The sequence below is a fragment of the Vipera berus genome (assembly GCF_964194415.1).
Source record: "Vipera berus genome assembly, chromosome: 12".
In the NCBI taxonomy this organism is placed as follows: domain Eukaryota; kingdom Metazoa; phylum Chordata; class Lepidosauria; order Squamata; family Viperidae; genus Vipera; species Vipera berus.
The window spans coordinates 3,552,507-3,578,468 of NC_138215.1; positions in this window are offsets into that span (position 1 = coordinate 3,552,507).

The following is a 25,962-nucleotide window of genomic DNA, read 5'->3' on the forward strand; positions in this document are numbered from 1 at the left end:
TTTCCCCCCCCCAATGCAGGAGACTTGATCATTGAGGATCTACAGCTTCTTCCCCACCACCTTCTCCATCGCTGGCAAAACTAAAAAACAACAACGCAGTGAGAGGCATAGGCTTCCCTTCCTTCCTTCTTTTCTTCAATCCTCTCACTTTCCCCCCCCCAATGAAGGAGACCTTTCTAGAAGACCTCTAGCTTCCTCCCCACCACCTTCTCCACCATCCTCCAAAGCGCCTGAAGGCAGGAGGCAAATGAGTTCCTGTTTTATCTTTATTTTGGGGGGATAAAAGCCTCCTTTGAGCCCTTTCCAGCAGGTTTAAGGAAGGCTAAAAGGGAGGAGGGGCTGGTTTCTGGAGTGAAAGGGATGGTGGGAAGGAGGCTTTAGCGGATCCCTTTCCTTACCTTCCTTTTTTCCTCTCTTCTAGGGCTTTTTTTTTTGCTTCTTTCCTTGCGTTGCAAGGAAACAAAATGCAAAGAACCCTACCCCGAAACCTAACCCTAACCCTAACCCCTACCCCTAACTCTGCAAGGAGAGTGACCTATATTGTTCATGTGGAGATGGTCAAGTGGGAGCCATGTGGTGAGTGGACATTTTGGGCCGGGCTCCTCCCGGCCCAGTCAGCACCCCTCCCTCTGCAGCTCCTGCATGACTATCTGGGAGCGTCTATCATGGACGCCCAAAGGGAGCTGGATTTCCGAATGGCCCCCGTAGAGAGAGCAGGAGTTGCTCCAGGCCTGGGTGAGAATCTCTCCCCTGGCCAGGAGGATCCACCAGCTCCGTGATCCAGAAGAAGCTTCTGGATAGATGGGATGGGGTCTCAAGGGCAAGGGGGCTGCAAAGTTTTGGGAGGGTTTTCTTCATCTGGGAGAGACCTAAAAGTTTGCTGAGCACCTGTGTCTCCTTTTTCCAAGTAAGAGGAGTGTGAGGAGGAGGCAGACCCTTTTCTTCCCCTTGTCATCCAGATTTATACTGAGAAGAGATCTATTTATTGGCTTTGAGATCAATAATATCGTAGCCACATAGCAACAAAAATCCTTGGAAAAGAAGCTTACCAATAGTATGTTAATCTGAAAGTCACTAAAACTGATCACACCAAACTCATGATTTCTAGAAGCTGTGGCGTCCTGGGGCCATGGCAGGAATGGCTGCAATTATGTGGGGTTTTTTCCTGCTAAACAACAGACACTGTGCTTATAGTCTTGAAGGACTCTTGCTGAAAAATCAGTCACAATACTTAATTTCGGGCTCTATTAGTCCAAAGAAGACTTGAGAGATTTTTAGAAGGTGCTCAGGAAGAGTTTCTTTTCTTACAAAAGGAAAAAAAAATTTATATGCTACATAACATTCTTAGGCAACAGACCTGCCATCTTTCTAGTTTTATCCCTTCGACTGTTTTTTTTCTTTCTTACGGCTGAGTGGCAAACAGGTTCTTTAACAAGAGACTTAAGGAAAGGGAGGAATCAGTTTGTGTCTATTGGGAAATATTCCTTTTGTTTTGATAAGCTTTATCCAATGTTTTATAATTCTTTTTCAATACTGTTGTGGGAAGTCAGCTCCCCAGAGAAGGAAATATTAAAAGGGCAGGAAAATACATTTCCAAAAAAAGAAGTTAAAGAGGCAGAAAAGCATGCCCAGTTTTTCTTAATAGCCCCAAGTCTCCCTTCCCCAAGCAGAAACCAACTCTATAGAAATGCAGCCGTAAACCATTCAGGAAGGTTGAAGCTAACAAGACTTCAGATATCTAAAATCTACATACATGGCAGGAATGGCTGCAATTATGTGGGGTTTTTTTTCCTGCTAAACAAGTCAATGTGCTTATAGCCTTGAAGGACTCTTGCTGAAAAATCAGTCACAATGCTTAATTTCAGGCTATATTAGTCCAAAGAAGACTTGAGGGACTAAAATGGGTCACTTTTCAGAAAAAAATATTTATTTTTAAACAATAAGCTTCCATTCATATAGTAAACAACTTGGGGGGGAAGGTCTTTTTAAAAACTGCAACGGCGTCTTAACGTTCAATATATACAGTCATTCTTGTGAAAGGTGGTTGAGTATATACAGCAGTTGTACAGATCTTTTTTTTCTGAGAACCACCTCCACATTAAATATTGCTAATTTAGGTGATAAAACAAACAATTACTTCATATTTACATTCAAATTACTCTAGTCAAGACTTCTAGAGAGAGGACAAATACTAATGTGATAATGGACAACCTTGTCTTGTGCCTTTTGGTGGTTTCTCCGTTTATTACTACTTTTGCTTCCTGTTTCGAATAAATTGCTTTGAACATATTTATAAACTTTTTGCCAAATAGCATGTTTTAACTGTTTCAACATGAAATCCCATTCAACGTTGTTGAATGCTTTCTGCGCATCAACAAAAACAAGCGCCATATGTTTTTCATGTCACTTGTGGCAGTTATTAAGCGAACACTGTAGTCGCTAAGCAAACACCACAGTAATTAGGCAAACCAGAATGGCAACACAGAGGGAATCAAAATGGAGGCTGACCACAAGCTGCATCACTGGGTCTTGTTCAATCAATTAGCTTAGAGGAGCTTCCATATGAAGAGGCAGTCTACAACCAAAGAGCCGTGCCTTCTGTGCCAAAACATGAGAAATGGGCAGATTTGGTGATACGTGGGTCCATTCCCAAAGTCTTTGGGCTGGCACCGGTTTTTGTAGAAAAGGTGGGGAGAGGGATTTGTGAGGGAGGCCTGTCATCTTGTGGCTTCGTAATGTCATCCGGACGGTTCAACTGATGCTCATCCGCCTCAAAATGGCTCCCGGAATGAAAGTAGGGCTTCTGGGCTCTGGTGAAGGTTCCCCATTTTCTGGCCAATTTCTCACAGGATTGGGACACTCTGCAGAGGAGGGGCCGGGCAGCCATGAACGGAAGGGAAGAGCTGTCTCCAGGAGTAGAAATCTTTTTGTTCTGGGGTGGGAGGCCAAACCTCTTCAAGGGAAAAAAGGAAAGTCCAGATGCCTGGTGGAAAAAGGATCTTTGGGAGGATCCTGCTAGGAAAGGGGAACGTATCTTTATTTCTTTTGGGGGTCTAAGAGGCTCGGTTGAGCCCTTTCCAGCAGGTTTAAGGAAGGCTAAAAGGGGCTGGTTTCTGGAGTGAAAGGGATGGTGGGAAGCAGGCTTTAGCGGATCCCTTTCCTTACCTTCCTTTTTTTCTCTCATCTAGGGCTTTTTTATGCTGTTTTCCCTTTTTTACAAGGAAAAGGCAAAAGTCTCCCCCATGCCTGCAAGCAGGAGAGTGACCATAATAATAGACCTGGAGAAGGTCAAGCGGGAGCCGTGTGGTGAGTGGACACTTTGGGTCAGGCTCCTCTGGGCCCACTCACCCCCCTCGCTGCAGCTCCTGCATGACTATCTGGGAGCGTCTCTCATGGACGCCCAAAGGGAGCTGGATTTCTGAGAGAGAGCAGGAGTTGCCCCAGGCCTGGGTGAGAATCTCTCCCCGGGTCAAAGGAATCCACCAGCTCCGTGAACCAGAAGGAGCTTCCGGATAGATGGGGTGGGGTCTCAAAAGGGAGTGGGGTGCAGAGGAGGCTCTGATTTGGGGGGGGTTTCTTCATCTGGGTGAGGGCTAAAAGTTTGCTCAGCACCTGCGTCTCCCTTTCCCAGGGTTCCCTATAAGGAAGAGGAGGGTGAGGAGGAGGTAGCCCCTCTTCATCAGGACTGAAAAATTAAGTAGCCACCTGGAAAGGCCAAACTGTGGACCACCCCTCATCATATAATCCCCCTCCTGGGGAAAAAGGGCAGGAAAACCCTTCGATCCACTGGGTGGTGGATTAGGGGATCCCTGGCCAGGCGCTAATCCTCGTCTCCAGGGGCCAAAGGGAAGGTGGGGGGTGACTCTGCAAGACCCTTTGGCCACAGCAAGCTGGAGATCTCTCCTCTGTCTCTCTGTTCCAGCAGCCCGAGCCCCAGATTTTAAATTTCGAGAGGGAGGAAGAGGAAGTCCATATCAATGAAGGTAAATTTCTCACTGTTAAGGAATCAATGAAGATACTAATGGTGGGTCATTCGGTTGATAGGAAGGGTTCCCTTCCTCCTTTCCTTCATTTGTCCCACTTTCCCCCCCCCCCCCAATGCAGGAGACTTGATCATTGAGGATCTACAGCTTCTTCCCCACCACCTTCTCCATCGCTGGCAAAACTAAAAAACAACAACGCAGTGAGAGGCATAGGCTTCCCTTCCTTCCTTCTTTTCTTCAATCCTCTCACTTTCCCCCCCCCCAATGAAGGAGACCTTTCTAGAAGACCTCTAGCTTCCTCCCCACCACCTTCTCCACCATCCTCCAAAGCGCCTGAAGGCAGGAGGCAAATGAGTTCCTGTTTTATCTTTATTTTGGGGGGATAAAAGCCTCCTTTGAGCCCTTTCCAGCAGGTTTAAGGAAGGCTAAAAGGGAGGAGGGGCTGGTTTCTGGAGTGAAAGGGATGGTGGGAAGGAGGCTTTAGCGGATCCCTTTCCTTACCTTCCTTTTTTCCTCTCTTCTAGGGCTTTTTTTTTTGCTTCTTTCCTTGCGTTGCAAGGAAACAAAATGCAAAGAACCCTACCCCGAAACCTAACCCTAACCCTAACCCCTACCCCTAACTCTGCAAGGAGAGTGACCTATATTGTTCATGTGGAGATGGTCAAGTGGGAGCCATGTGGTGAGTGGACATTTTGGGCCGGGCTCCTCCCGGCCCAGTCAGCACCCCTCCCTCTGCAGCTCCTGCATGACTATCTGGGAGCGTCTATCATGGACGCCCAAAGGGAGCTGGATTTCCGAATGGCCCCCGTAGAGAGAGCAGGAGTTGCTCCAGGCCTGGGTGAGAATCTCTCCCCTGGCCAGGAGGATCCACCAGCTCCGTGATCCAGAAGAAGCTTCTGGATAGATGGGATGGGGTCTCAAGGGCAAGGGGGCTGCAAAGTTTTGGGAGGGTTTTCTTCATCTGGGAGAGACCTAAAAGTTTGCTGAGCACCTGTGTCTCCTTTTTCCAAGTAAGAGGAGTGTGAGGAGGAGGCAGACCCTTTTCTTCCCCTTGTCATCCAGATTTATACTGAGAAGAGATCTATTTATTGGCTTTGAGATCAATAATATCGTAGCCACATTAACATAGCAACAAAAATCCTTGGAAAAGAAGCTTACCAATAGTATGTTAATCTGAAAGTCACTAAACTGATCACACCAAATTCACGGTTTCTAGAAGCTGTGGCGTCCTGGGGCCATGGCAGGAATGGCTGCAATTATGTAGGGTTTTTTCCTGCTAAACAACAGACACTGTGCTTATAGTCTTGAAGGACTCTTGCTGAAAAATCAGTCACAATACTTAATTTCGGGCTATATTAGTCCAAAGAAGACTTGAGGGATTTTTAGAAGATGCTCAGGAAGATTTTCTTTTCTTACAAAAGGAAAAAAATATTTATATGCTACATAACATTCTTAGGCAACAGACCTGCCATCTTTCTAGTTTTATCCCTTCGCCTGTTTTTTTTGTTTCTTACGGCTGAGTGGCAAACAGGTTCTTTAACAAGAGACTTAAGGAAAGGGAGGAATCAGCTTGTGTCTATTGGAAAATATTCCTTTTCTTTTAATAAGCTTTATCCAATGTTTTATAATTCTTTTTCAATACTGTTGTGGGAAGTCAGCTCCCCAGAGAAGGAAATATTAAAAGGGCAGGAAAATACATTTCCAAAAAAAGAAGTTAAAGAGGCAGAAAAGCATGCCCAGTTTTTCTTAATAGCCCCAAGTCTCCCTTCCCCAAGCAGAAACCAACTCTATAGAAATGCAGCCGTAAACCATTCAGGAAGGTTGAAGCTAAGAAGACTTCAGACATCTAAAATCTACATACCCTGCCCCAGGGAGGTGGGCTGGGACAGACAAGCAGCAGGAATCCTAGAGGGGCACACCTAGGCTCAGGACAGAATATGTGACAAAGGAAATACAAAGCTTGAAACAGGAAATAACTCCAGACAATAGAGTTCAGGGGGTATAAAAACTCACTACCCACATGTGGTCACTCTCTTCTCTCGCTCTTTTCTGTTGGATCCATCTTTCTGTCTGGCTTTCCTCTGCAATAAACCACAACCCTCTTCCCAAAGCAGTTGCCATGTTTATTCCCCGCTTGGAGGAACCGTGACAAAGACTTTCTTTCTAGCACTGTGCATAAAACAGATGATCTATTTTTCTCAAATAAGGATGCATACACTTTTCGATCGCATTTAATTTTTATTTAAATTTGGGAGGGTTTTCTTCATCTGGGAGAGGCCTAAAAGTTGGGTCGGACACGACTTTGCAACTAACAGCAATACCAAACACATCAGTAGGCTTATAGAAGATAAAAATAAAATAAAATATACTGTAAAGAGGACATCCCTCACAATCATAGCAAACATGCAATTTTGGTTGTAAGTTGTGACAGTCTTAAAATGGGTCACTTTTTTAAAAAAAATTCTTTATTTTTAAACAATAAGCTTCCATTCACGTAGTAAGCAACTTTGGGGGGGAAGGGTATTTTAAAACTGCAACGGTGTCTTACGTTCAATATATACAGTCATTCTTGTGAAAGGTGGTTGAGTATATACAGCAGTTGTACAGATCTTTTTTTCTGAGAACCACATCCACATTAAATATTGCTAATTTAGGTTATGAAACAAACAATTACTTCATATTTACATACCGTACTAGTATTATGATACTAGTATTAGGAGTCTGCAGCTCCTGCTGGTGTATCTGGGAGAGTCTGTCATGGATGCTGAAAGGGAGCTGGATTTCCAAATGGCCCCCCCGTAGAGAGAGCAGGAATTGCCCGAGGCCTGGGTGAGAATCTCTCCCCTGGCCAGGAGGATCCACCAGCTCCGTGATCCAGAAGGAGCTTCTGGATAGATGGGATGGGGTCTCAAGGGGAAGGGGGCTGCAAAGTTTTGGGAGGGTTTTCTTCATCTGGGAGAGACCTAAAAGTTTGCTGAGCACCTGTGTCTCCTTTTTCCAAGTAAGAGGAGTGTGAGGAGGAGGCAGACCCTTTTCTTCCCCTTGTCATCCAGATTTATACTGAGAAGAGATCTATTTATTGGCTTTGAGATCAATAATATCGTAGCCACATAGCAACAAAAATCCTTGGAAAAGAAGCTTACCAATAGTATGTTAATCTGAAAGTCACTAAACTGATCACACCAAACTCATGATTTCTAGAAGCTGTGGCGTCCTGGGGCCATGGCAGGAATGGCTGCAATTATGTGGGGTTTTTTCCTGCTAAACAACAGACACTGTGCTTATAGTCTTGAAGGACTCTTGCTGAAAAATCAGTCACAATACTTAATTTCGGGCTCTATTAGTCCAAAGAAGACTTGAGAGATTTTTAGAAGGTGCTCAGGAAGAGTTTCTTTTCTTACAAAAGGAAAAAAAAATTTATATGCTACATAACATTCTTAGGCAACAGACCTGCCATCTTTCTAGTTTTATCCCTTCGACTGTTTTTTCTCTTTCTTACGGCTGAGTGGCAAACAGGTTCTTTAACAAGAGACTTAAGGAAAGGGAGGAATCAGTTTGTGTCTATTGGAAAATATTCCTTTTGTTTTGATAAGCTTTATCCAATGTTTTATAATTCTTTTTCAATACTGTTGTGGGAAGTCAGCTCCCCAGAGAAGGAAATATTAAAAGGGCAGGAAAATACATTTCCAAAAAAAGAAGTTAAAGAGGCAGAAAAGCATGCCCAGTTTTTCTTAATAGCCCCAAGTCTCCCTTCCCCAAGCAGAAACCAACTCTATAGAAATGCAGCCGTAAACCATTCAGGAAGGTTGAAGCTAACAAGACTTCAGATATCTAAAATCTACATACATGGCAGGAATGGCTGCAATTATGTGGGGTTTTTTTTCCTGCTAAACAAGTCAATGTGCTTATAGCCTTGAAGGACTCTTGCTGAAAAATCAGTCACAATGCTTAATTTCAGGCTATATTAGTCCAAAGAAGACTTGAGGGACTAAAATGGGTCACTTTTCAGAAAAAAATATTTATTTTTAAACAATAAGCTTCCATTCATATAGTAAACAACTTGGGGGGGAAGGTCTTTTTAAAAACTGCAACGGCGTCTTAACGTTCAATATATACAGTCATTCTTGTGAAAGGTGGTTGAGTATATACAGCAGTTGTACAGATCTTTTTTTTCTGAGAACCACCTCCACATTAAATATTGCTAATTTAGGTGATAAAACAAACAATTACTTCATATTTACATTCAAATTACTCTAGTCAAGACTTCTAGAGAGAGGACAAATACTAATGTGATAATGGACAACCTTGTCTTGTGCCTTTTGGTGGTTTCTCCGTTTATTACTACTTTTGCTTCCTGTTTCGAATAAATTGCTTTGAACATATTTATAAACTTTTTGCCAAATAGCATGTTTTAACTGTTTCAACATGAAATCCCATTCAACGTTGTTGAATGCTTTCTGCGCATCAACAAAAACAAGCGCCATATGTTTTTCATGTCACTTGTGGCAGTTATTAAGCGAACACTGTAGTCGCTAAGCAAACACCACAGTAATTAGGCAAACCAGAATGGCAACACAGAGGGAATCAAAATGGAGGCTGACCACAAGCTGCATCACTGGGTCTTGTTCAATCAATTAGCTTAGAGGAGCTTCCATATGAAGAGGCAGTCTACAACCAAAGAGCCGTGCCTTCTGTGCCAAAACATGAGAAATGGGCAGATTTGGTGATACGTGGGTCCATTCCCAAAGTCTTTGGGCTGGCACCGGTTTTTGTAGAAAAGGTGGGGAGAGGGATTTGTGAGGGAGGCCTGTCATCTTGTGGCTTCGTAATGTCATCCGGACGGTTCAACTGATGCTCATCCGCCTCAAAATGGCTCCCGGAATGAAAGTAGGGCTTCTGGGCTCTGGTGAAGGTTCCCCATTTTCTGGCCAATTTCTCACAGGATTGGGACACTCTGCAGAGGAGGGGCCGGGCAGCCATGAACGGAAGGGAAGAGCTGTCTCCAGGAGTAGAAATCTTTTTGTTCTGGGGTGGGAGGCCAAACCTCTTCAAGGGAAAAAAGGAAAGTCCAGATGCCTGGTGGAAAAAGGATCTTTGGGAGGATCCTGCTAGGAAAGGGGAACGTATCTTTATTTCTTTTGGGGGGTCTAAGAGGCTCGGTTGAGCCCTTTCCAGCAGGTTTAAGGAAGGCTAAAAGGGGCTGGTTTCTGGAGTGAAAGGGATGGTGGGAAGCAGGCTTTAGCGGATCCCTTTCCTTACCTTCCTTTTTTTCTCTCATCTAGGGCTTTTTTATGCTGTTTTCCCTTTTTTACAAGGAAAAGGCAAAAGTCTCCCCCATGCCTGCAAGCAGGAGAGTGACCATAATAATAGACCTGGAGAAGGTCAAGCGGGAGCCGTGTGGTGAGTGGACACTTTGGGTCAGGCTCCTCTGGGCCCACTCACCCCCCTCGCTGCAGCTCCTGCATGACTATCTGGGAGCGTCTCTCATGGACGCCCAAAGGGAGCTGGATTTCTGAGAGAGAGCAGGAGTTGCCCCAGGCCTGGGTGAGAATCTCTCCCCGGGTCAAAGGAATCCACCAGCTCCGTGAACCAGAAGGAGCTTCCGGATAGATGGGGTGGGGTCTCAAAAGGGAGTGGGGTGCAGAGGAGGCTCTGATTTGGGGGGGGGTTTCTTCATCTGGGTGAGGGCTAAAAGTTTGCTCAGCACCTGTGTCTCCCTTTCCCAGGGTTCCCTATAAGGAAGAGGAGGGTGAGGAGGAGGTAGCCCCTCTTCATCAGGACTGAAAAATTAAGTAGCCACCTGGAAAGGCCAAACTGTGGACCACCCCTCATCATATAATCCCCCTCCTGGGGAAAAAGGGCAGGAAAACCCTTCGATCCACTGGGTGGTGGATTAGGGGATCCCTGGCCAGGCGCTAATCCTCGTCTCCAGGGGCCAAAGGGAAGGTGGGGGGTGACTCTGCAAGACCCTTTGGCCACAGCAAGCTGGAGATCTCTCCTCTGTCTCTCTGTTCCAGCAGCCCGAGCCCCAGATTTTAAATTTGGAGAGGGAGGAAGAGGAAGTCCATATCAATGAAGGTAAATTTCTCACTGTTAAGGAATCAATGAAGATACTAATGGTGGGTCATTCGGTTGATAGGAAGGGTTCCCTTCCTCCTTTCCTTCATTTGTCCCACTTTCCCCCCCCCCAATGCAGGAGACTTGATCATTGAGGATCTACAGCTTCTTCCCCACCACCTTCTCCAACGCTGGCAAAACTAAAAAACAACAACGCAGTGAGAGGCATAGGCTTCCCTTCCTTCCTTCTTTTCTTCAATCCTCTCACTTCCCCCCCCCAATGAAGGAGACCTTTCTAGAAGACCTCTAGCTTCCTCCCCACCACCTTCTCCACCATCCTCCAAAGCGCCTGAAGGCAGGAGGCAAATGAGTTCCTGTTTTATCTTTATTTTGGGGGGATAAAAGCCTCCTTTGAGCCCTTTCCAGCAGGTTTAAGGAAGGCTAAAAGGGAGGAGGGGCTGGTTTCTGGAGTGAAAGGGATGGTGGGAAGGAGGCTTTAGCGGATCCCTTTCCTTACCTTCCTTTTTTCCTCTCTTCTAGGGCTTTTTTTTTTGCTTCTTTCCTTGCGTTGCAAGGAAACAAAATGCAAAGAACCCTACCCCGAAACCTAACCCTAACCCTAACCCCTACCCCTAACTCTGCAAGGAGAGTGACCTATATTGTTCATGTGGAGATGGTCAAGTGGGAGCCATGTGGTGAGTGGACATTTTGGGCCGGGCTCCTCCCGGCCCAGTCAGCACCCCTCCCTCTGCAGCTCCTGCATGACTATCTGGGAGCGTCTATCATGGACGCCCAAAGGGAGCTGGATTTCCGAATGGCCCCCGTAGAGAGAGCAGGAGTTGCTCCAGGCCTGGGTGAGAATCTCTCCCCTGGCCAGGAGGATCCACCAGCTCCGTGATCCAGAAGAAGCTTCTGGATAGATGGGATGGGGTCTCAAGGGCAAGGGGGCTGCAAAGTTTTGGGAGGGTTTTCTTCATCTGGGAGAGACCTAAAAGTTTGCTGAGCACCTGTGTCTCCTTTTTCCAAGTAAGAGGAGTGTGAGGAGGAGGCAGACCCTTTTCTTCCCCTTGTCATCCAGATTTATACTGAGAAGAGATCTATTTATTGGCTTTGAGATCAATAATATCGTAGCCACATAGCAACAAAAATCCTTGGAAAAGAAGCTTACCAATAGTATGTTAATCTGAAAGTCACTAAACTGATCACACCAAACTCATGATTTCTAGAAGCTGTGGCGTCCTGGGGCCATGGCAGGAATGGCTGCAATTATGTGGGGTTTTTTCCTGCTAAACAACAGACACTGTGCTTATAGTCTTGAAGGACTCTTGCTGAAAAATCAGTCACAATACTTAATTTCGGGCTCTATTAGTCCAAAGAAGACTTGAGAGATTTTTAGAAGGTGCTCAGGAAGAGTTTCTTTTCTTACAAAAGGAAAAAAAAATTTATATGCTACATAACATTCTTAGGCAACAGACCTGCCATCTTTCTAGTTTTATCCCTTCGACTGTTTTTTTTCTTTCTTACGGCTGAGTGGCAAACAGGTTCTTTAACAAGAGACTTAAGGAAAGGGAGGAATCAGTTTGTGTCTATTGGAAAATATTCCTTTTGTTTTGATAAGCTTTATCCAATGTTTTATAATTCTTTTTCAATACTGTTGTGGGAAGTCAGCTCCCCAGAGAAGGAAATATTAAAAGGGCAGGAAAATACATTTCCAAAAAAAGAAGTTAAAGAGGCAGAAAAGCATGCCCAGTTTTTCTTAATAGCCCCAAGTCTCCCTTCCCCAAGCAGAAACCAACTCTATAGAAATGCAGCCGTAAACCATTCAGGAAGGTTGAAGCTAACAAGACTTCAGATATCTAAAATCTACATACATGGCAGGAATGGCTGCAATTATGTGGGGTTTTTTTTCCTGCTAAACAAGTCAATGTGCTTATAGCCTTGAAGGACTCTTGCTGAAAAATCAGTCACAATGCTTAATTTCAGGCTATATTAGTCCAAAGAAGACTTGAGGGACTAAAATGGGTCACTTTTCAGAAAAAAATATTTATTTTTAAACAATAAGCTTCCATTCATATAGTAAACAACTTGGGGGGGAAGGTCTTTTTAAAAACTGCAACGGCGTCTTAACGTTCAATATATACAGTCATTCTTGTGAAAGGTGGTTGAGTATATACAGCAGTTGTACAGATCTTTTTTTTCTGAGAACCACCTCCACATTAAATATTGCTAATTTAGGTGATAAAACAAACAATTACTTCATATTTACATTCAAATTACTCTAGTCAAGACTTCTAGAGAGAGGACAAATACTAATGTGATAATGGACAACCTTGTCTTGTGCCTTTTGGTGGTTTCTCCGTTTATTACTACTTTTGCTTCCTGTTTCGAATAAATTGCTTTGAACATATTTATAAACTTTTTGCCAAATAGCATGTTTTAACTGTTTCAACATGAAATCCCATTCAACGTTGTTGAATGCTTTCTGCGCATCAACAAAAACAAGCGCCATATGTTTTTCATGTCACTTGTGGCAGTTATTAAGCGAACACTGTAGTCGCTAAGCAAACACCACAGTAATTAGGCAAACCAGAATGGCAACACAGAGGGAATCAAAATGGAGGCTGACCACAAGCTGCATCACTGGGTCTTGTTCAATCAATTAGCTTAGAGGAGCTTCCATATGAAGAGGCAGTCTACAACCAAAGAGCCGTGCCTTCTGTGCCAAAACATGAGAAATGGGCAGATTTGGTGATACGTGGGTCCATTCCCAAAGTCTTTGGGCTGGCACCGGTTTTTGTAGAAAAGGTGGGGAGAGGGATTTGTGAGGGAGGCCTGTCATCTTGTGGCTTCGTAATGTCATCCGGACGGTTCAACTGATGCTCATCCGCCTCAAAATGGCTCCCGGAATGAAAGTAGGGCTTCTGGGCTCTGGTGAAGGTTCCCCATTTTCTGGCCAATTTCTCACAGGATTGGGACACTCTGCAGAGGAGGGGCCGGGCAGCCATGAACGGAAGGGAAGAGCTGTCTGCAGGAGTAGAAATCTTTTTGTTCTGGGGTGGGAGGCCAAATCTCTTCAAGGGAAAAAAGGAAAGTCCAGATGCCTGGTGGAAAAAGGATCTTTGGGAGGATCCTGCTAGGAAAGGGGAACGTATCTTTATTTCTTTTGGGGGTCTAAGAGGCTCGGTTGAGCCCTTTCCAGCAGGTTTAAGGAAGGCTAAAAGGGGCTGGTTTCTGGAGTGAAAGGGATGGTGGGAAGCAGGCTTTAGCGGATCCCTTTCCTTACCTTCCTTTTTTTCTCTCATCTAGGGCTTTTTTATGCTGTTTTCCCTTTTTTACAAGGAAAAGGCAAAAGTCTCCCCCATGCCTGCAAGCAGGAGAGTGACCATAATAATAGACCTGGAGAAGGTCAAGCGGGAGCCGTGTGGTGAGTGGACACTTTGGGTCAGGCTCCTCTGGGCCCACTCACCCCCCTCGCTGCAGCTCCTGCATGACTATCTGGGAGCGTCTCTCATGGACGCCCAAAGGGAGCTGGATTTCTGAGAGAGAGCAGGAGTTGCCCCAGGCCTGGGTGAGAATCTCTCCCCGGGTCAAAGGAATCCACCAGCTCCGTGAACCAGAAGGAGCTTCCGGATAGATGGGGTGGGGTCTCAAAAGGGAGTGGGGTGCAGAGGAGGCTCTGATTTGGGGGGGGTTTCTTCATCTGGGTGAGGGCTAAAAGTTTGCTCAGCACCTGTGTCTCCCTTTCCCAGGGTTCCCTATAAGGAAGAGGAGGGTGAGGAGGAGGTAGCCCCTCTTCATCAGGACTGAAAAATTAAGTAGCCACCTGGAAAGGCCAAACTGTGGACCACCCCTCATCATATAATCCCCCTCCTGGGGAAAAAGGGCAGGAAAACCCTTCGATCCACTGGGTGGTGGATTAGGGGATCCCTGGCCAGGCGCTAATCCTCGTCTCCAGGGGCCAAAGGGAAGGTGGGGGGTGACTCTGCAAGACCCTTTGGCCACAGCAAGCTGGAGATCTCTCCTCTGTCTCTCTGTTCCAGCAGCCCGAGCCCCAGATTTTAAATTTCGAGAGGGAGGAAGAGGAAGTCCATATCAATGAAGGTAAATTTCTCACTGTTAAGGAATCAATGAAGATACTAATGGTGGGTCATTCGGTTGATAGGAAGGGTTCCCTTCCTCCTTTCCTTCATTTGTCCCACTTTCCCCCCCCCAATGCAGGAGACTTGATCATTGAGGATCTACAGCTTCTTCCCCACCACCTTCTCCATCGCTGGCAAAACTAAAAAACAACAACGCAGTGAGAGGCATAGGCTTCCCTTCCTTCCTTCTTTTCTTCAATCCTCTCACTTTCCCCCCCCCCAATGAAGGAGACCTTTCTAGAAGACCTCTAGCTTCCTCCCCACCACCTTCTCCACCATCCTCCAAAGCGCCTGAAGGCAGGAGGCAAATGAGTTCCTGTTTTATCTTTATTTTGGGGGGATAAAAGCCTCCTTTGAGCCCTTTCCAGCAGGTTTAAGGAAGGCTAAAAGGGAGGAGGGGCTGGTTTCTGGAGTGAAAGGGATGGTGGGAAGGAGGCTTTAGCGGATCCCTTTCCTTACCTTCCTTTTTTCCTCTCTTCTAGGGCTTTTTTTTTTGCTTCTTTCCTTGCGTTGCAAGGAAACAAAATGCAAAGAACCCTACCCCGAAACCTAACCCTAACCCTAACCCCTACCCCTAACTCTGCAAGGAGAGTGACCTATATTGTTCATGTGGAGATGGTCAAGTGGGAGCCATGTGGTGAGTGGACATTTTGGGCCGGGCTCCTCCCGGCCCAGTCAGCACCCCTCCCTCTGCAGCTCCTGCATGACTATCTGGGAGCGTCTATCATGGACGCCCAAAGGGAGCTGGATTTCAGAATGGCCCCCGTAGAGAGAGCAGGAGTTGCTCCAGGCCTGGGTGAGAATCTCTCCCCTGGCCAGGAGGATCCACCAGCTCCGTGATCCAGAAGAAGCTTCTGGATAGATGGGATGGGGTCTCAAGGGCAAGGGGGCTGCAAAGTTTTGGGAGGGTTTTCTTCATCTGGGAGAGACCTAAAAGTTTGCTGAGCACCTGTGTCTCCTTTTTCCAAGTAAGAGGAGTGTGAGGAGGAGGCAGACCCTTTTCTTCCCCTTGTCATCCAGATTTATACTGAGAAGAGATCTATTTATTGGCTTTGAGATCAATAATATCGTAGCCACATTAACATAGCAACAAAAATCCTTGGAAAAGAAGCTTACCAATAGTATATTAATCTGAAAGTCACTAAACTGATCACACCAAATTCACGGTTTCTAGAAGCTGTGGCGTCCTGGGGCCATGGCAGGAATGGCTGCAATAATGTGGGGTTTTTTTTCCTGCTAAACAACAGACACTGTGCTTATAGTCTTGAAGGACTCTTGCTGAATAATCAGTCACAATACTTAATTTCGGGCTATATTAGTCCAAAGAAGACTTGAGGGATTTTTAGAAGATGCTCAGGAAGAGTTTCTTTTCTTACAAAAGGAAAAAAATATTTATATGCTACATAACATTCTTAGGCAACAGACCTGCCATCTTTCTAGTTTTATCCCTTCGACTGTTTTTTTTGTTTCTTACGGCTGAGTGGCAAACAGGTTCTTTAACAAGAGACTTAAGGAAAGGGAGGAATCAGCTTGTGTCTATTGGAAAATATTCCTTTTCTTTTGATAAGCTTTATCCAATGTTTTATAATTCTTTTTCAATACTGTTGTGGGAAGTCAGCTCCCCAGAGAAGGAAATATTAAAAGGGCAGGAAAATACATTTCCAAAAAAAGAAGTTAAAGAGGCAGAAAAGCATGCCCAGTTTTTCTTAATAGCCCCAAGTCTCCCTTCCCCAAGCAGAAACCAACTCTATAGAAATGCAGCCGTAAACCATTCAGGAAGGTTGAAGCTAAGAAGACTTCAGACATCTAAAATCTACATACCCTGCCCCAGGGAGGTGGGCTGGGACAGACAAGCAGCAGGAATCCTAGAGGGGCACACCTAGGCTCAGGACAGAATATGTGACAAAGGAAATACAAAGCTTGAAACAGGAAATAACTCCAGACAATAGAGTTCAGGGGGTATAAAAACTCACTACCCACATGTGGTCACTCTCTTCTCTCGCTCTTTTCTGTTGGATCCATCTTTCTGTCTGGCTTTCCTCTGCAATAAACCACAACCCTCTTCCCAAAGCAGTTGCCATGTTTATTCCCCGCTTGGAGGAACCGTGACAAAGACTTTCTTTCTAGCACTGTGCATAAAACAGATGATCTATTTTTCTCAAATAAGGATGCATACACTTTTCGATCGCATTTAATTTTTATTTAAATTTGGGAGGGTTTTCTTCATCTGGGAGAGGCCTAAAAGTTGGGTCGGACACGACTTTGCAACTAACAGCAATACCAAACACATCAGTAGGCTTATAGAAGATAAAAATAAAATAAAATATACTGTAAAGAGGACATCCCTCACAATCATAGCAAACATGCAATTTTGGTTGTAAGTTGTGACAGTCTTAAAATGGGTCACTTTTTAAAAAAAATTCTTTATTTTTAAACAATAAGCTTCCATTCACGTAGTAAGCAACTTTGGGGGGGAAGGGTATTTTAAAACTGCAACGGTGTCTTACGTTCAATATATACAGTCATTCTTGTGAAAGGTGGTTGAGTATATACAGCAGTTGTACAGATCTTTTTTTCTGAGAACCACATCCACATTAAATATTGCTAATTTAGGTTATGAAACAAACAATTACTTCATATTTACATACCGTACTAGTATTATGATACTAGTATTAGGAGTCTGCAGCTCCTGCTGGTGTATCTGGGAGAGTCTGTCATGGATGCTGAAAGGGAGCTGGATTTCCAAATGGCCCCCCCCGTAGAGAGAGCAGGAATTGCCCGAGGCCTGGGTGAGAATCTCTCCCCTGGCCAGGAGGATCCACCAGCTCCTTGATCCAGAAGGAGCTTCTGGATAGATGGGATGGGGTCTCAAGGGCAAGGGGGCTGCAAAGTTTTGGGAGGGTTTTCTTCATCTGGGGGAGACCTAAAAGTTTGCTGAGCACCTGTGTCTCCTTTTTCCAAGTAAGAGGAGTGTGAGGAGGAGGCAGACCCTTTTCTTCCCCTTGTCATCCAGATTTATACTGAGAAGAGATCTATTTATTGGCTTTGAGATCAATAATATCGTAGCCACATTAACATAGCAACAAAAATCCTTGGAAAAGAAGCTTACCAATAGTATGTTAATCTGAAAGTCACTAAACTGATCACACCAAATTCACGGTTTCTAGAAGCTGTGGCGTCCTGGGGCCATGGCAGGAATGGCTGCAATTATGTGGGGGTTTTTCCTGCTAAACAACAGACACTGTGCTTATAGTCTTGAAGGACTCTTGCTGAAAAATCAGTCACAATACTTAATTTCGGGCTCTATTAGTCCAAAGAAGACTTGAGAGATTTTTAGAAGGTGCTCAGGAAGAGTTTCTTTTCTTACAAAAGGAAAAAAAAATATTTATATGCTACATAACATTCTTAGGCAACAGACCTGCCATCTTTCTAGTTTTATCCCTTCGACTGTTTTTTTTCTTTCTTACGGCTGAGTGGCAAACAGGTTCTTTAACAAGAGACTTAAGGAAAGGGAGGAATCAGTTTGTGTCTATTGGAAAATATTCCTTTTGTTTTGATAAGCTTTATCCAATGTTTTATAATTCTTTTTCAATACTGTTGTGGGAAGTCAGCTCCCCAGAGAAGGAAATATTAAAAGGGCAGGAAAATACATTTCCAAAAAAAGAAGTTAAAGAGGCAGAAAAGCATGCCCAGTTTTTCTTAATAGCCCCAAGTCTCCCTTCCCCAAGCAGAAACCAACTCTATAGAAATGCAGCCGTAAACCATTCAGGAAGGTTGAAGCTAACAAGACTTCAGATATCTAAAATCTACATACATGGCAGGAATGGCTGCAATTATGTGGGGTTTTTTTCCTGCTAAACAAGAGTCACTGTGCTTATAGCCTTGAAGGACTCTTGCTGAAAAATCAGTCACAATGCTTAATTTCGGGCTATATTAGTCCGAAGAAGACTTGAGGGACTAAAATGGGTCACTTTTCAGAAAAAAATATTTATTTTTAAACAATAAGCTTCCATTCATATAGTAAACAACTTGGGGGGGAAGGTCTTTTTAAAAACTGCAACGGCGTCTTAACGTTCAATATATACAGTCATTCTTGTGAAAGGTGGTTGAGTATATACAGCAGTTGTACAGATCTTTTTTTTCTGAGAACCACCTCCACATTAAATATTGCTAATTTAGGTGATAAAACAAACAATTACTTCATATTTACATTCAAATTACTCTAGTCAAGACTTCTAGAGAGAGGACAAATACTAATGTGATAATGGACAACCTTGTCTTGTGCCTTTTGGTGGTTTCTCCGTTTATTACTACTTTTGCTTCCTGTTTCGAATAAATTGCTTTGAACATATTTATAAACTTTTTGCCAAATAGCATGTTTTAACTGTTTCAACATGAAATCCCATTCAACGTTGTTGAATGCTTTCTGCGCATCAACAAAAACAAGCGCCATATGTTTTTCATGTCACTTGTGGCAGTTATTAAGCGAACACTGTAGTCGCTAAGCAAACACCACAGTAATTAGGCAAACCAGAATGGCAACACAGAGGGAATCAAAATGGAGGCTGACCACAAGCTGCATCACTGGGTCTTGTTCAATCAATTAGCTTAGAGGAGCTTCCATATGAAGAGGCAGTCTACAACCAAAGAGCCGTGCCTTCTGTGCCAAAACATGAGAAATGGGCAGATTTGGTGATACGTGGGTCCATTCCCAAAGTCTTTGGGCTGGCACCGGTTTGTGTAGAAAAGGTGGGGAGAGGGATTTGTGAGGGAGGCCTGTCATCTTGTGGCTTCGTAATGTCATCCGGACGGTTCAACTGATGCTCATCCGCCTCAAAATGGCTCCCGGAATGAAAGTAGGGCTGCTGGGCTCTGGTGAAGGTTCCCCATTTTCTGGCCAATTTCTCACAGGATTGGGACACTCTGCAGAGGAGGGGCCGGGCAGCCATGAACGGAAGGGAAGAGCTGTCTGCAGGAGTAGAAATCTTTTTGTTCTGGGGTGGGAGGCCAAACCTCTTCAAGGGAAAAAAGGAAAGTCCAGATGCCTGGTGGAAAAAGGATCTTTGGGAGGATCCTGCTAGGAAAGGGGAACGTATCTTTATTTCTTTTGGGGGTCTAAGAGGCTCGGTTGAGCCCTTTCCAGCAGGTTTAAGGAAGGCTAAAAGGGGCTGGTTTCTGGAGTGAAAGGGATGGTGGGAAGCAGGCTTTAGCGGATCCCTTTCCTTACCTTCCTTTTTTTCTCTCATCTAGGGCTTTTTTATGCTGTTTTCCCTTTTTTACAAGGAAAAGGCAAAAGTCTCCCCCATGCCTGCAAGCAGGAGAGTGACCATAATAATAGACCTGGAGAAGGTCAAGCGGGAGCCGTGTGGTGAGTGGACACTTTGGGTCAGGCTCCTCTGGGCCCACTCACCCCCCTCGCTGCAGCTCCTGCATGACTATCTGGGAGCGTCTCTCATGGACGCCCAAAGGGAGCTGGATTTCTGAGAGAGAGCAGGAGTTGCCCCAGGCCTGGGTGAGAATCTCTCCCCGGGTCAAAGGAATCCACCAGCTCCGTGAACCAGAAGGAGCTTCCGGATAGATGGGGTGGGGTCTCAAAAGGGAGTGGGGTGCAGAGGAGGCTCTGATTTGGGGGGGGGTTCTTCATCTGGGTGAGGGCTAAAAGTTTGCTCAGCACCTGCGTCTCCCTTTCCCAGGGTTCCCTATAAGGAAGAGGAGGGTGAGGAGGAGGTAGCCCCTCTTCATCAGGACTGAAAAATTAAGTAGCCACCTGGAAAGGCCAAACTGTGGACCACCCCTCATCATATAATCCCCCTCCTGGGGAAAAAGGGCAGGAAAACCCTTCGATCCACTGGGTGGTGGATTAGGGGATCCCTGGCCAGGCGCTAATCCTCGTCTCCAGGGGCCAAAGGGAAGGTGGGGGGTGACTGCAAGACCCTTTGGCCACAGCAAGCTGGAGATCTCTCCTCTGTCTTTCTGTTCCAGCAGCCCGAGCCCCAGATTTTAAATTTGGAGAGGGAGGAAGAGGAAGTCCATATCAATGAAGGTAAATTTCTCACTGTTAAGGAATCAATGAAGATACTAATGGTGGGTCATTCGGTTGATAGGAAGGGTTCCCTTCCTCCTTTCCTTCATTTGTCCCACTTTCCCCCCCCCCAATGCAGGAGACTTGATCATTGAGGATCTACAGCTTCTTCCCCACCACCTTCTCCAACGCTGGCAAAACTAAAAAACAACAACGCAGTGAGAGGCATAGGCTTCCCTTCCTTCCTTCTTTTCTTCAATCCTCTCACTTTCCCCCCCCCCAATGAAGGAGACCTTTCTAGAAGACCTCTAGCTTCCTCCCCACCACCTTCTCCACCATCCTCCAAAGCGCCTGAAGGCAGGAGGCAAATGAGTTCCTGTTTTATCTTTATTTTGGGGGGATAAAAGCCTCCTTTGAGCCCTTTCCAGCAGGTTTAAGGAAGGCTAAAAGGGAGGAGGGGCTGGTTTCTGGAGTGAAAGGGATGGTGGGAAGGAGGCTTTAGCGGATCCCTTTCCTTACCTTCCTTTTTTCCTCTCTTCTAGGGCTTTTTTTTTTGCTTCTTTCCTTGCGTTGCAAGGAAACAAAATGCAAAGAACCCTACCCCGAAACCTAACCCTAACCCTAACCCCTACCCCTAACTCTGCAAGGAGAGTGACCTATATTGTTCATGTGGAGATGGTCAAGTGGGAGCCATGTGGTGAGTGGACATTTTGGGCCGGGCTCCTCCCGGCCCATTCAGCACCCCTCCCTCTGCAGCTCCTGCATGACTATCTGGGAGCGTCTATCATGGACGCCCAAAGGGAGCTGGATTTCCGAATGGCCCCCGTAGAGAGAGCAGGAGTTGCTCCAGGCCTGGGTGAGAATCTCTCCCCTGGCCAGGAGGATCCACCAGCTCCGTGATCCAGAAGAAGCTTCTGGATAGATGGGATGGGGTCTCAAGGGCAAGGGGGCTGCAAAGTTTTGGGAGGGTTTTCTTCATCTGGGAGAGACCTAAAAGTTTGCTGAGCACCTGTGTCTCCTTTTTCCAAGTAAGAGGAGTGTGAGGAGGAGGCAGACCCTTTTCTTCCCCTTGTCATCCAGATTTATACTGAGAAGAGATCTATTTATTGGCTTTGAGATCAATAATATCGTAGCCACATTAACATAGCAACAAAAATCCTTGGAAAAGAAGCTTACCAATAGTATATTAATCTGAAAGTCACTAAACTGATCACACCAAATTCACGGTTTCTAGAAGCTGTGGCGTCCTGGGGCCATGGCAGGAATGGCTGCAATTATGTGGGGTTTTTTTTCCTGCTAAACAACAGACACTGTGCTTATAGTCTTGAAGGACTCTTGCTGAATAATCAGTCACAATACTTAATTTCGGGCTATATTAGTCCAAAGAAGACTTGAGGGATTTTTAGAAGATGCTCAGGAAGAGTTTCTTTTCTTACAAAAGGAAAAAAATATTTATATGCTACATAACATTCTTAGGCAACAGACCTGCCATCTTTCTAGTTTTATCCCTTCGACTGTTTTTTTTGTTTCTTACGGCTGAGTGGCAAACAGGTTCTTTAACAAGAGACTTAAGGAAAGGGAGGAATCAGCTTGTGTCTATTGGAAAATATTCCTTTTGTTTTGATAAGCTTTATCCAATGTTTTATAATTCTTTTTCAATACTGTTGTGGGAAGTCAGCTCCCCAGAGAAGGAAATATTAAAAGGGCAGGAAAATACATTTCCAAAAAAAGAAGTTAAAGAGGCAGAAAAGCATGCCCAGTTTTTCTTAATAGCCCCAAGTCTCCCTTCCCCAAGCAGAAACCAACTCTATAGAAATGCAGCCGTAAACCATTCAGGAAGGTTGAAGCTAAGAAGACTTCAGACATCTAAAATCTACATACCCTGCCCCAGGGAGGTGGGCTGGGACAGACAAGCAGCAGGAATCCTAGAGGGGCACACCTAGGCTCAGGACAGAATATGTGACAAAGGAAATACAAAGCTTGAAACAGGAAATAACTCCAGACAATAGAGTTCAGGGGGTATAAAAACTCACTACCCACATGTGGTCACTCTCTTCTCTCGCTCTTTTCTGTTGGATCCATCTTTCTGTCTGGCTTTCCTCTGCAATAAACCACAACCCTCTTCCCAAAGCAGTTGCCATGTTTATTCCCCGCTTGGAGGAACCGTGACAAAGACTTTCTTTCTAGCACTGTGCATAAAACAGATGATCTATTTTTCTCAAATAAGGATGCATACACTTTTCGATCGCATTTAATTTTTATTTAAATTTGGGAGGGTTTTCTTCATCTGGGAGAGGCCTAAAAGTTGGGTCGGACACGACTTTGCAACTAACAGCAATACCAAACACATCAGTAGGCTTATAGAAGATAAAAATAAAATAAAATATACTGTAAAGAGGACATCCCTCACAATCATAGCAAACATGCAATTTTGGTTGTAAGTTGTGACAGTCTTAAAATGGGTCACTTTTTAAAAAAAATTCTTTATTTTTAAACAATAAGCTTCCATTCACGTAGTAAGCAACTTTGGGGGGGAAGGGTATTTTAAAACTGCAACGGTGTCTTACGTTCAATATATACAGTCATTCTTGTGAAAGGTGGTTGAGTATATACAGCAGTTGTACAGATCTTTTTTTCTGAGAACCACATCCACATTAAATATTGCTAATTTAGGTTATGAAACAAACAATTACTTCATATTTACATACCGTACTAGTATTATGATACTAGTATTAGGAGTCTGCAGCTCCTGCTGGTGTATCTGGGAGAGTCTGTCATGGATGCTGAAAGGGAGCTGGATTTCCAAATGGCCCCCCCGTAGAGAGAGCAGGAATTGCCCGAGGCCTGGGTGAGAATCTCTCCCCTGGCCAGGAGGATCCACCAGCTCCGTGATCCAGAAGAAGCTTCTGGATAGATGGGATGGGGTCTCAAGGGCAAGGGGGCTGCAAAGTTTTGGGAGGGTTTTCTTCATCTGGGGGAGACCTAAAAGTTTGCTGAGCACCTGTGTCTCCTTTTTCCAAGTAAGAGGAGTGTGAGGAGGAGGCAGACCCTTTTCTTCCCCTTGTCATCCAGATTTATACTGAGAAGAGATCTATTTATTGGCTTTGAGATCAATAATATCGTAGCCACATTAACATAGCAACAAAAATCCTTGGAAAAGAAGCTTACCAATAGTATATTAATCTGAAAGTCACTAAACTGATCACACCAAATTCACGGTTTCTAGAAGCTGTGGCGTCCTGGGGCCATGGCAGGAATGGCTGCAATTATGTGGGGGTTTTTCCTGCTAAACAACAGACACTGTGCTTATAGTCTTGAAGGACTCTTGCTGAAAAATCAGTCACAATACTTAATTTCGGGCTCTATTAGTCCAAAGAAGACTTGAGAGATTTTTAGAAGGTGCTCAGGAAGAGTTTCTTTTCTTACAAAAGGAAAAAAAATATTTATATGCTACATAACATTCTTAGGCAACAGACCTGCCATCTTTCTAGTTTTATCCCTTCGACTGTTTTTTTTCTTTCTTACGGCTGAGTGGCAAACAGGTTCTTTAACAAGAGACTTAAGGAAAGGGAGGAATCAGTTTGTGTCTATTGGAAAATATTCCTTTTGTTTTGATAAGCTTTATCCAATGTTTTATAATTCTTTTTCAATACTGTTGTGGGAAGTCAGCTCCCCAGAGAAGGAAATATTAAAAGGGCAGGAAAATACATTTCCAAAAAAAGAAGTTAAAGAGGCAGAAAAGCATGCCCAGTTTTTCTTAATAGCCCCAAGTCTCCCTTCCCCAAGCAGAAACCAACTCTATAGAAATGCAGCCGTAAACCATTCAGGAAGGTTGAAGCTAACAAGACTTCAGATATCTAAAATCTACATACATGGCAGGAATGGCTGCAATTATGTGGGGTTTTTTTCCTGCTAAACAAGAGTCACTGTGCTTATAGCCTTGAAGGACTCTTGCTGAAAAATCAGTCACAATGCTTAATTTCAGGCTATATTAGTCCAAAGAAGACTTGAGGGACTAAAATGGGTCACTTTTCAGAAAAAAATATTTATTTTTAAACAATAAGCTTCCATTCATATAGTAAACAACTTGGGGGGGGAAGGTCTTTTTAAAAACTGCAACGGCGTCTTAACGTTCAATATATACAGTCATTCTTGTGAAAGGTGGTTGAGTATATACAGCAGTTGTACAGATCTTTTTTTTCTGAGAACCACCTCCACATTAAATATTGCTAATTTAGGTGATAAAACAAACAATTACTTCATATTTACATTCAAATTACTCTAGTCAAGACTTCTAGAGAGAGGACAAATACTAATGTGATAATGGACAACCTTGTCTTGTGCCTTTTGGTGGTTTCTCCGTTTATTACTACTTTTGCTTCCTGTTTCGAATAAATTGCTTTGAACATATTTATAAACTTTTTGCCAAATAGCATGTTTTAACTGTTTCAACATGAAATCCCATTCAACGTTGTTGAATGCTTTCTGCGCATCAACAAAAACAAGCGCCATATGTTTTTCATGTCACTTGTGGCAGTTATTAAGCGAACACTGTAGTCGCTAAGCAAACACCACAGTAATTAGGCAAACCAGAATGGCAACACAGAGGGAATCAAAATGGAGGCTGACCACAAGCTGCATCACTGGGTCTTGTTCAATCAATTAGCTTAGAGGAGCTTCCATATGAAGAGGCAGTCTACAACCAAAGAGCCGTGCCTTCTGTGCCAAAACATGAGAAATGGGCAGATTTGGTGATACGTGGGTCCATTCCCAAAGTCTTTGGGCTGGCACCGGTTTTTGTAGAAAAGGTGGGGAGAGGGATTTGTGAGGGAGGCCTGTCATCTTGTGGCTTCGTAATGTCATCCGGACGGTTCAACTGATGCTCATCCGCCTCAAAATGGCTCCCGGAATGAAAGTAGGGCTTCTGGGCTCTGGTGAAGGTTCCCCATTTTCTGGCCAATTTCTCACAGGATTGGGACACTCTGCAGAGGAGGGGCCGGGCAGCCATGAACGGAAGGGAAGAGCTGTCTGCAGGAGTAGAAATCTTTTTGTTCTGGGGTGGGAGGCCAAACCTCTTCAAGGGAAAAAAGGAAAGTCCAGATGCCTGGTGGAAAAAGGATCTTTGGGAGGATCCTGCTAGGAAAGGGGAACGTATCTTTATTTCTTTTGGGGGTCTAAGAGGCTCGGTTGAGCCCTTTCCAGCAGGTTTAAGGAAGGCTAAAAGGGGCTGGTTTCTGGAGTGAAAGGGATGGTGGGAAGCAGGCTTTAGCGGATCCCTTTCCTTACCTTCCTTTTTTTCTCTCATCTAGGGCTTTTTTATGCTGTTTTCCCTTTTTTACAAGGAAAAGGCAAAAGTCTCCCCCATGCCTGCAAGCAGGAGAGTGACCATAATAATAGACCTGGAGAAGGTCAAGCGGGAGCCGTGTGGTGAGTGGACACTTTGGGTCAGGCTCCTCTGGGCCCACTCACCCCCCTCGCTGCAGCTCCTGCATGACTATCTGGGAGCGTCTCTCATGGACGCCCAAAGGGAGCTGGATTTCTGAGAGAGAGCAGGAGTTGCCCCAGGCCTGGGTGAGAATCTCTCCCCGGGTCAAAGGAATCCACCAGCTCCGTGAACCAGAAGGAGCTTCCGGATAGATGGGGTGGGGTCTCAAAAGGGAGTGGGGTGCAGAGGAGGCTCTGATTTGGGGGGGGTTTCTTCATCTGGGTGAGGGCTAAAAGTTTGCTCAGCACCTGTGTCTCCCTTTCCCAGGGTTCCCTA